This window comes from Macrobrachium rosenbergii, chromosome 42 (genome assembly GCF_040412425.1).
Source record: "Macrobrachium rosenbergii isolate ZJJX-2024 chromosome 42, ASM4041242v1, whole genome shotgun sequence".
Classification (NCBI taxonomy): domain Eukaryota; kingdom Metazoa; phylum Arthropoda; class Malacostraca; order Decapoda; family Palaemonidae; genus Macrobrachium; species Macrobrachium rosenbergii.
In genome coordinates, this window is record NC_089782.1 from 41,885,444 (window position 1) to 41,893,821 (window position 8,378).

At 39.9% G+C, this 8,378-nt stretch overlaps 1 protein-coding gene and 1 long non-coding RNA gene across 7 annotated transcripts in view; one reads left to right on the plus strand and one right to left on the minus strand.

Moving 5' to 3' along the window:
• Nucleotides 1-6,825, minus strand: part of LOC136828329 (uncharacterized) — a 342,392-nt gene extending 335,567 nt beyond the window's left edge. For both annotated transcript variants that reach the window (XR_010850006.1, XR_010850007.1), the window contains exon 1: nucleotides 6,236-6,825. This is a non-coding gene — a long non-coding RNA (uncharacterized lncRNA). The remainder of the gene's footprint in view (nucleotides 1-6,235) is intronic.
• Nucleotides 1-8,378, plus strand: part of LOC136828328 (metabotropic glutamate receptor 8-like) — an 811,414-nt gene that overhangs the window by 742,240 nt on the left and 60,796 nt on the right. The gene's annotated exons all lie outside the window — the stretch shown is intronic.

Here is an 8,378-nt window from a genome sequence, read left to right on the forward strand (position 1 = left end):
CTTCACTCACATGTCACCCACTCACCCACTCACTCACTCACTCACTGTCCTTCACTAGTTCTCTGTAGTTCTCTGACACTGCTGTGTATAATTGCAAGTGAAGGTTACTAGAAAATGAGTAAGATCTCATCTTCGCCATTTTATTTGCAGATGATCAAAAAGAAAAAAAAAAAGGCATCGAGTCAGAACTCCGGATCATGTTAAGTTGACCTAAAGAAATGGAATGTTAAGTGGATCAGGAGCCCTGTTAAAAAGCATGACTTCATTTTGTAATTGTCAAAAAAAGGTAATCGGAAGTCCAATTTCGTTCTAGCGAGAGTTCAAGAATCTCTTTGCAAGCATTAAAGCATTTTTTGCTCTCTTCTAAAAAAGTATGGCTGAACTTTTTTTTTTTACTCGTTGAGGACCTGATGCGTTTTGCAAAAAAAATTTGCATATTCATTTTTTCTAAACTCTAAAATTTTTGGCAAAAGTAATTTTATTTCTTCAGGACTGGTTTTGATTACTTAGAGCTATTCCTTTTCATTAGCAAGTACTGTTGTTAAATTGCATGAACGCAAAAAGAAATTTTAACATATAAACTAGTGATATTCAACATATGATAGCAGCCCTTTGTTAACAGAGTGTTGAGCCAGCCATCTGCCACAAAAGAAAAAGAAAATAAATAACAAAATCGAAATTCAAAACTAAAATAAATCATTGCCGTCTTAACTGGATCATTTTCGAACTTGTACAGATAAAATGAAAGAAGATGACACCTTACGGAGCTCACGTCACTGATATATATTTATATATATTTATTCTATGTAAATAACATCGACACACATACATGTACATACAAAAGAAAATAAAAAAACGAAAGACGGAAATCATCTTCCCCTATAACACCCATGGCGGCAGGCCAACGGCATCCAAAGCGACGATGTCCAGCAAGTCCCTTTATATATATATATATGATAATTAAGCAAATCAGAACTACCCCATCCTTTTATACCCCCCCGTACCAACCAATCCCCCTGATTCCCCCTCCTCCCCCTCCCCACCCACGCACACAACCCCTCCAAAAAAATATATCAACCAAGGCCTCTTCTTTCACCTCTCCCTCCCTCCCTCCCCACCTCCTACCTCATTCTCCCTCCCCCTAAAAAACATCAACACGGCATAATACCAACCAACCCTGCTCCCCTCACACCTCCCTCCCTACCCGACCATTAATTAACCCCTGGTACGAACCAACCCCTCAACTCTCACCCCTCCCTCCTTCCCCTACCCACCCCTTCCCTCCCCCCTCCAAAAAAATCAACAAGGCATGGGCAATACCAACCAATCCTAATCCCCTCACCCCTCCCTCCTTACCCGACCCTTTGATAACCCCCGGTACCAACCCACCCCTCCTTATTTTATCCCTCCCTCCTCCCCTGCCCACCCTCCCCTCCCCCCAAAATAACATCAACAAGGCATGAGCAATACCAACCATCCCTGTTCCTCTCACCCCTCCCTCCTTACCTACCCCTTTGATAACCACCGGTACCAACCCACCCCCTTGTTTCACCCCTCCCTCCTACCTTACCCCACCCTCCCCTCGCCCCCCCAAAAAAAACATCATCAAGGCATGAGCAATACCAACCATCCCTGCTCCCCTCACACCTCCATCCTTCCCTACCAGCCCCTACCCCACCCACCCCTACCCCAATCCCCACCCACTCCCCCCAAAAAATAACATCAACAAGGCATGAGCAATGCAAGGAACGCTGACCCACACGGTGCCACAGATACCCAAGTGGCACTCTGGTGAGTTTAACGCTTCAGTAAAATGCTCTCTCTCGGTTACCACTTGCCCTGAGCCTTGTCCCTGTTATGCATTCGACTTGAATCTTTTTTTTTATTTTTTGGGCTGTACCCTCGGTTGCTGTATGTTACAGGACTGTGTATGTGTGTTACATGAAGCTACGCTATGCGCTCGGCTGTGTGTTACTTAAAACAACGCTGCTGCTTGTTGCAAACAACATATGCATGGGAATGATTTATGCGCTTGGTGTTGCAGTGACTTTGTAACCTTTTTTATGTATTAAAGCTCCTTTTGTGCTTGCTTGTTTGTTCTCTGCATTAAAAACTGCATGAAAACATGACGCATTGTTCACATTACTTGCTCGGTAATTATCCGTGAATCATGAAAATTGACACACACAAAAATTCTCATTGTAAGCAAGAAATTAGGAATGTTATGGTATCATATGATGACTGTTTTAACTCTGAATTTGTAATGTGCATATATATAAGTATATATACAGTATATATACATATGTGCATATATATATACTGTATATATATTAGTACTGTGATGTACATATACATATATATGTGTGAGTGTGTGTGTGCTACGTATATGTTTACAAGCACTTGCGTACAAGTTTTACACACACATACACATGCACACACACACGCACAGACACACACACACACACACATATATATATATATATATATATATACAGATAATATAGTATATATACATACATATATATACTATATGTATATAAATACATAATACATGCATATATAAATTATATGAGTGTATTATCAAGCTTTAATAAATCCCCTGCATTAGCTGCTGCCTTTTGAAATCAGTGCGCTGTTGTAAAAGTTATCTCAAATTGAAATCAAGCTTTATTAATTCCAAAAGCCCTTTTTCAAACGATTTTAGACATTTCGCTAAATATGTATGAAGAAAAAGAGACATTCGAGAAGAGTTAAGCTACCCAAGGACATTTGAATCATTGCGAGAGGAATTTTTTTTATTGTTAAAGAACATTTAAAGCAAAACGTTCTTAGCATAAGTCTCCTAATTATTCATTCAGTTCTTGCATCCACTCCGTCAAAAATGACAGTAATATAAGAGAGGTTCAAGATGAAAATTCTCCTCCCTAGGGACGTTGCGTACCGCCTTGAAGGTCGGATAAGTTAGTTTCATTGTTTCTATTTGTATAGGAGCCACTGGTTGGTGAGGCTTGCCCGGGTTGGACGACAGCAAGTCCTAACGCGGGGAATATTTCCCCTAGACCATCTGCATTACACTAAGAAAAAATATGTCATCAACAAATATCGGCAAAGTATCGCATATATCACAAACAGGGTGAAAACATATCAACAGGCGTAAGGGGAGAACGAACCTTTGGCAAGTGCTGAACAATCTTATGAAGCACTGGTTAGAACTACCAATAAGTCGCTAACTTGATTTCAACCTGTTTGTGATGTGTGTGTGTGTGTGATAAGTTACCGACTTGTGTTTATGACATGTTTTACTATAGTGAGGACGCACCATATGTTCATCAACTCTCGTGACCACTACACAAACCAGCGGTAGACCTTAGTAAGCCAAGAATCAACAATGGCATTATGTCGGAATGAGGACCAGTAGGCCAACGAAAGATTGAGCGATGGCCCAACCACTTTCCCTTCCTCAAACAACAAGAGGAAGTGTCGTCTTAGATCGTGGGGCGCTCTCCAACGTTATCATTAATCCTCCCCTCTCGTCCGTACATCCTTCATCTTCCAGTCTACACATACCGCCGAGCGCAGAGAAATGTATATCTTCCCGACACTTCCCCCGCCCCACAACCTTGTTAAAAGGTTATTCTCTCGACAAGGAAAGACGTTTTCTCGATAATTACGCCATGTCGGTCATAATGTAGGAAAAAATCATTATTAATTATATTATTATAGTTTTGAAAAAGACCAGTTATATTACTACCATTATTAGGGTACGCATAGTAAAAAATTTTGGTGATATAATCGAAGGCCAAGACATTACATACCTTCCCTGAAGCTTGAATTAAGAGTACCTTCATTTAATTTATAAAAGTGTGTGTAATGAGAGAGTCTGGCTTCGGATTCACGGCGAGAAATCTAAACGTGGAATTCATTACATATGGAATATGGATATACACTGCTTTCTGGCACATGAATAAAATATTATCATAACACTGTTATTGTTATAAAATACTTCCGTTGTGGGTGAAATTTTCTCTATAAGTACAAGTGATTATTTTAATAAGCAAAAAGTTTCTCGGTGGCACTGACCCTAGTCTCAAGACGGCAAATTATAGAGCCAGTTTGAGTCTGAATCCTGCTCTCTTGATATTTATGTGGTTTTCGTGAACAAATAAATGACCTCAAAGAACATCACTGCATAATGTGGGCATAACTTTGTCGCCACAGCAAGATGGAGCGGTTGTTATTGTCCTTCTTTCAAGCCAGCGACCACCGCACCTGAGCCTAAAACAAGATCGCAAGGGCTATCAGGTCCTACTCTGGGTTGAACCACCTCCTTTAATGGCAAGACAAACCATTACAGCAAAAAATAAGTGACTAGGCCTAGGCCATTCTTCACGCACCACTTACCTATTGTTTTTCCCCCTCTCATTCTTTTTCTTTTTAAATGGCTAGGCTACGACTAGAGATAAGAGGTAAGACCACATCACATATTATCATAACGCTGGGTAATTAGATGGAAGTGTTATCTTTCTATTCAGGTCCAAAAACAAGGATAAAAGTTGATTCTGATAATGCTAGTGTTGCCTCAGAGGAAATTTAAAGTGCGAAATTATTTGCACTTAATTGCCAGTTTTCTCCCTCTCTCTCTTTTATCTACTGAAAAAACACAATTAATGCTCTCTCTCTCTCTCTCTCTCTCTCTCTCTCTCTCTCTCTCTCTCTCTCTCTTTGACACGTTTGTTATCCTCGTGAACCCTTCTCCTAAACTCTTACAGTTTACTTACATATGACTCACTAACGTGGGTGACTTTTCGGGCCTCACCATATTCGTACGGTCTATCGCATGTACTGATAATGGTCAAGGGAACACCAACAAGTAACGAGCTATTTACCGATTGGCATTCATGATTGGCCTAATAGTAGTCTATAAAATGAGTTCATTATTCCTTCTCCATATATTCACAATATACATCCATTTCACTCTGTAACTCAAAGAGCGGATATTTTTCTCTCAGTTTGAGAACGTGAAATCAAACGTGAAATCAAACTCAGGACTTCCAAAGGGTGCTATCAAGGGTGCCTTTGCCTTTCATTTGAGACAACCATGAGCAATGAATTCGGGAAGCCAAAGCTCAGTGACCTCTCCTTACATAAACGTCATCGAAGTCTTCAAAACATTAAGTTTTTCAAGGCTGTGCAGGAGACTGAATGTTAGGAAAGTCTCGTAATTCATTTCGGATATGAACGAGTATGTAGCATCAGTCAAAACTCACAAAATCCCCTTCATTTGCATATGCGAATTAAGGTTTCCTATTCAAGCGGGACTTGAAGGGAAAAGCAAATGATGGGAATCGGTCAGTCAAGCAACGAGCCCGCCCCACCGCCCCGCCCCCGCCCACTCACAACATCCAATATTCGAGGTTGCAACCCGATGAGAGTATCAAACATTTCTGAGAGTGCCGACAATGAATTGCATAATATGGGCAAAGTTCTGCTATATTTTACGAAGAAAAATGTAACTCAGCTGTTTCTAGGACCACTGGGAAACTAAATTCCTTAGACTTACTAGTCTGGAGTTTAGCCGGGCTAAATTCGATGGTTAGGCCTAAACAGCCATAACATTACTTTTTTACATAAGCTGTTTACATTAACAATGCAATCTTTATTGTTTTGTTCTCTACTGTCTAATTGCGACATTGTATGAAATCGACATACATTGCTCGGCTCATAAAATTCCGGTTTTGATATGTGCGAGTCTTAGCATTCCCTCCCGTCAAAAGTTCAAGGGAAAAACTTCCTTTGTCCCTGTCCGTGCCATAGGCTTAACCCTCTTCCTTCTGACCTGCGACATAATTTTACTTCTATGGGAACGCAATGTTATGGCTATGGTAAAGATGATTAAAAAAAAGCGGCACAATACATGATTAAATGTAAAAAAAAAAACTGATTGAACTATACAGTACCATGTAACTTTGGCAACACTTGGCACTCCATTTCAGCACTTCAGATCAAGAATAGCAGACTTTCAGCACTACTTTTGTGGTGTCATCAATTGACCATTAACGCTTTTCTTATTCTCAGTATTATCATGATCTTTACGTCTGTAATCATTATCGTAACTGATATAACAAAAACATAGCCCGGTAGCTGTGACTTGTTTACAACTGTCAAATGTTAGGCCTAAGTCTATTAGTCTCAACTTTACATAACCTTTTTCTTAGTCACATTATACTTTACTTACCTTCAGGATCCTGTGAAAGGCAAAACATTATTCTGGAATCCTATAAAGTACTCTGCTTGGACGTATGTAGAAGTGCTATATTGAAGGGAGGTGTACGAGCATCTTGCCACTAACTGAAGTCCGCCATATTTTGCGGACTTTCAGGAATCCACCGTGACTTCCAGCTTTCTTTCTTTTCGATAACCAATCCTGAGGCCAACATTCACACTTTCTTTTCCTTAATATCTGTGTACTTATGGAATGACACTATAAAATAACGCGATCCTTAGCTGTTCGGAAGGAGGCATGACGCTACGTCATGCCTCTGTCACTGATTGGTAGGTACTGGGGAGTGGGCGGTGGGGACTGGGGAGGGAAAGCCCAAGGCGAAGAGAGACAAACCGACCGAGTTCAGCCGTGACTTTTTTGCGATGCAGACATATTTATCACTGATCAGTTATGAAGAAAAATGCGTGACTGATGTTACATGAACGTCAGACGCAAATGTTAGTGGGGATAGCCTTCAGAGAGCATAATGCCATGTTTATTTAAGACAGAAAAGGGAAGCAGTTACGTTTTCCGGCTCGGGATATTATCGGAAATAATTCTGATATTTTGTTGTCCTGTTGTACGAAGAAGGAAGAAGTAAAGAGAATATGGATATATAATAAGTTCGCCTATATTCTTCTCCAAATTTCTTGTATAGTTAAAGCCATACAAAGCGCAAAAGAGGCGTAGTGGGAACCACATTCCCATACCACTCAGTTGGCAGTGAAATTTCCAGAATATTCTCCATCTTTTACTCTCTCCATTTTTCCCGCCATAAGTAACGGGGCATGCACGATGGAGACGAAGTTTGTCTCGAAGTAAGAGGCTCTTGAGATTGAAGGTCACAGAGCCTCAATTCATCATGAGATGAAAAGCTTAATGTATTATTCATGTTTCCTGTATGAATGATAGCCTTCCGCTGAGGCGTGACGCAGGCGTTGCAGACGGAGGGTGCCTCATTTCTTAAGGTTTAGGCAGTGGCTACCTCGACAGGTCACGTCGAATATCGAGACACTGCCAATATGGAGGGGTCGATCTGACGTCATGATGAAAGAGGAGGATTGAACTTTAAATGGACGCCCTTTAAAAACACAGTTACTGAAAGCTTTAAGAGGTTTTATAAAGCCTGATGCGCGTGGCAGTGGGTCCCTTTAAGGCATGAGAGTCAGCCTGAAAGCCAGTGGAATGGATATTATGCAGCAAGGGGCCACAATAAGACCCTGAGAACCACCAGATTGAATGTTATCGGTGATATAAGTCTACTAGGTCTAAGAATTTTCAGAGTACATGATGACCAGCAATTGGTCACAATGAGACCTGAGAGTCCATGGTTTGAGAGAAAGTAACAAAAAACAAAAAGCTAAAGTATGACATCAGACCAACAGTTAACAATCAGTAGCCTGTAGAAGTAATGTAGAACTAAGAACTATGGACCAGCAGAGAAAAATAAAATTTAAATTGGCCTAATATCAAATATGATACTGCCGCAAATCAGGAAGACAAGCCATTGATAAACATCTATTTAAACGATATAACCCCTAAAGAAGTTAATGTCATTACTAACTAAAATATCAATAAACTGGATTAAAAAACATAAGATTAGCCTAAAATCCAAAAGATGGCAAACCATCATATTTTTATCACATATTGTAAAGTTGTGTGAACCACTAACATTTAAATTGATACCTGATCCTCAACCTCATACCTGATTTTTTAAATAAAAGCCTAGGAGATACAAAACATGGTAAATTCATTAACATGAAAGAAAAGAAAAGTCTAAGAGTAGAAAAAAAGGGTTAGGCTTAAACCAAGAGGAGAAACAGAGCTAATTCATCAAATGAATAATTACACCAATTAGCTGATTAACTGAATACTTATAATCAGGCGTAAATTCACGCCTTCTCGTCAATTAATAGTCTGCCTAAATGGCAGACATATTTTGTTCTTGGGACGCTTAATATTATGGAGTATGGTACAGCACGCCACCTAGCGTCAGACAAGGGCACGGGGTTGGCAACCTTATCCAGAAAGATTTGCTGGGAACCGTAAGACTATACATATATACATACTTACAGACATATATACATACATACATACATATATATATATATGTATA